Below are 3,183 nucleotides of genomic sequence, written 5' to 3'. Positions count from 1 at the left end.
ATGATAGACAGGCAAAGAGGGGAGGGAAGAGTGAGTCAGGCAGCCACTTGTGCAAAGACCCAGAGGCCACCTGTGGTACTAATCTTTGGGCTTGTATCCTTGTTTTATTATCATGTTTATCTTCTCGTCCCCAGTGATTAAAGCTCTTTAAGGCAGGACCTATTTCTGGCCTTTTGTTGTCCTCTGAAGGGGTTAGGACTAAAGCTCACCCAGGACAGGGAGACAGTTGTTTGAATGGACTAAGGAGACACTGCCTGTTTCTGCAGAAACCTCCCAGTGCACCATCCCCAGCAGAGTCCCTGGAATGGTGAGGGATCATCCTGTGGCCATCTCTACCACCCTCCTTTGTGGTGGCCAAGGGCCAAGGAACAGCGTCACTTCTAGCTCCAGATCCAGATTTATGTCCGTCCTTAATGAATGTGTTTTCTTGCACTGAGCTGGGATTTCAGGTCTCCTTTGTTTGTGAGCATGGAGGTAGCCTGCCCGTGTGGGCTCCCTGCAAGTCGTAGAGTTTGAGGCCACAGAAGGAACACCAGGGTGATTGTACCAGGATGGTGGGGTTTATTAGGGTCTCTGGGTCCTATTCTCCTACTGCTGTCCCCTGGCCCACTCTGGCCACACCAGCCTTCTTTCCACCCCTCGAATATGCTATGACTTTTTTTTTTGAGACAGGGTCTCGCTTTGTCATCCATGCTGGAGTGCAGTGCGACCCTCATGGCTTACTGAAGCCTCTGCCTCTCAGGCTTAAGTGATCCTCCAGCCTCAGCCTTCCGAGTAGCTGGGACCATGACCGATTTTTATCTCAGGCCTTTGTCACCACCCCTTCCACCAGGAATGCTCTTCTTTGGATCTTCGAACAACTACCTCCTTATCATTTCTAAATGTTATTCCTAAATGTCTCCCTTAAAAGTCATATTCAGAGGGCACCCAGGTCTGAGCACCTCAGTTAAAGGCGCCCTCTATGCTCCCTACCCTGTTACTCTCTATCCCCATTACTTGATTTTACTTTCTCTGTAGTAGGACTTAACTCAAGTCCAAAATGACCTCTTTCCAGGTACACTGCCTGCCTACAAGGATGTAAGCTCTACAAGGCAGAGTTTGGTGGATTCTTCTCTTCTGTTTCCTAAGTGACTGGAACAGAGGAGCAACTCAATAAAATGAATGAATGAATGAACAAATGTCCCCTGTGGGTAAATGCCTCAATTCAGGGGCCTGGAACTAGATTGAGATAAATCCACATTGAGTTTAAGGTTTCAATCTAGATGGTGTTGGTGGTGTGAGCCCATCTGAATTGCCCCCTATACAATTTACTGACCCCTCTAACTCTTTCTATTCACTGCCCTTCAATCACATTCTCCCAGCTCCACCATAAACTGTGTTAGCTATTTGTCCTTGGGCATGATACTTCACCTTTCTAAACTTTAGTTTTCTTCTCTGTAAAATTCCCACACAGGCAGGGTGACGGTGAGGGTTAAATGGAATAGCTTCTGTAGAGTGCTTAGTGCACATGCCTTGTAAGTAGCAAGCTTCCTCTAGGTGTTAGCTACTCCAGTGGGTTCTGTCATCCTCATCACACCTCCCTTTGTTATTTTGTTGACGCTCCCCTTCCCAGCCTCTCTCCAGCTCCCTGCGCACCTCCCATTTGCCCACCAGGGGGCCCCATACGCCGCTCTTCCTGCCCGGGCTGTCCACACTGACACATGCAGACTGCCCATCATCACATCAGTACCTCCCTTGTACCTCTGAGAACAGCTCTGTCACTGTCTCTGATGACAGACTTGTCCACTGGTCCTGCCTCTTCACTCCAAATATCTCAGCCTCTTGCACCCAATACTTCATTCATTCCACAAATGACTGAGCACCTACTATGTGCCAGCCTACAATGGTAGGTGTTGGGGATACAAAGAAGATCAGGCATGCCCTGTCTTCAAGAAGCTCACAGTCTACACGGGGATGGCAGAGGGGTCAAGAGGGGGCCATGCCCTGGACTTGACAGGTGGGAAGGCCAGGATCACATTGCTCTTTGGTACCAGCCTGCTGGCTGGAAAATGGAAGGAAGTTCCTTCCCATCAGGCCTTTAGTTCCTCAAGTCACATTTTTTTTTTTTTTTTTTTTTTTTGAGATTGAATTAATGCTCTTGTTGCCCAGGCTGGAGTGCAACGGCGCAATCTTGGCTCACTGCAACCTCTGCCTCCTGGGTTCTAGTGGTTCTTCTGCCGCAGCCTCCTCAGTACCTGGGACTACAGGCATGCACCACCATGCCCAGCTAATTTTGTACTTTTAGCAGAGACGGGGTTTCTCTGTGTTGGTCAGGTTGGTTTCGAACTTCCAACCTCAGGTGATCCGCCCACCTTGGCCTCCCAAAGTGCTAGGATTACAGGTGTGAGCCACTGAACCTGGCCATGTGGCCACGTTACATATTTCTAAACTTACCTGAATTTCTCAGCTCAGCTCTTCATCCCCAGTGCCTCAAACTCTTATTCCAGACATCTCAGTTCCTTACACCAGATGCTGCAGCCCTCGCCCCAAACACCTCAGCCTCTCATTCCAAAATCTTCTGTGTCCCAAACTTCAGGAGCTCAGCTTTTTACCTCAAATATCTCAGCCCTTCCTCTGAGAAATACCACAGTCAGGCCAGGTACGGTGGCTCATGTCTGTAACTCCAGCACTTAGGGAGGCTGAGACAGGAGGATTGCTTGAGTTCAAGAGTTCAAGAGCAGCCCAGGCAACACAGCAAGACCTCGTCTCTACTAAAAATAAAAAAATTTAGCCAGACATAGTGGCTAGTGCCTGTAGTCCCAGCTACTCAGGATGCTGAGGTGGGAGGATTGCTTGAGCCCCAGAGATAGATGCTGCTCAGTCCGGGCGACACAGTGAGACTCTATCTCAAAAAAGAAAAAAAAGCTGGGCACGGTGGCTCACCCCTATAATCCCAGCACTTTGAAAGGCCAAGGCCGGAGGATCACAAGGTCAGGAGATCAAGACCATCCTGGCTAATACGGTGAAACCCCATCTCTACTAAAAATACAAAAAATTAGCCAGGCATGGTGGCACGTGCTTGTAGTCCCAGCCATTTGGGAGGCTGAGGCAGGAGAATGGCTTCAACCTGGGAGGCGGAGGTTGCAGTGGGCTGAGATGGCGCCACTGCACTCCAGCCTGGACAAGAGAGCAAGACTCTGCCTC

The sequence above is a fragment of the Cebus imitator genome, unplaced genomic scaffold, assembly GCF_001604975.1.
Source record: "Cebus imitator isolate Cc_AM_T3 unplaced genomic scaffold, Cebus_imitator-1.0 Scaffold11, whole genome shotgun sequence".
NCBI classification, from domain to species: domain Eukaryota; kingdom Metazoa; phylum Chordata; class Mammalia; order Primates; family Cebidae; genus Cebus; species Cebus imitator.
This window is presented reverse-complemented; position numbering follows the sequence as displayed.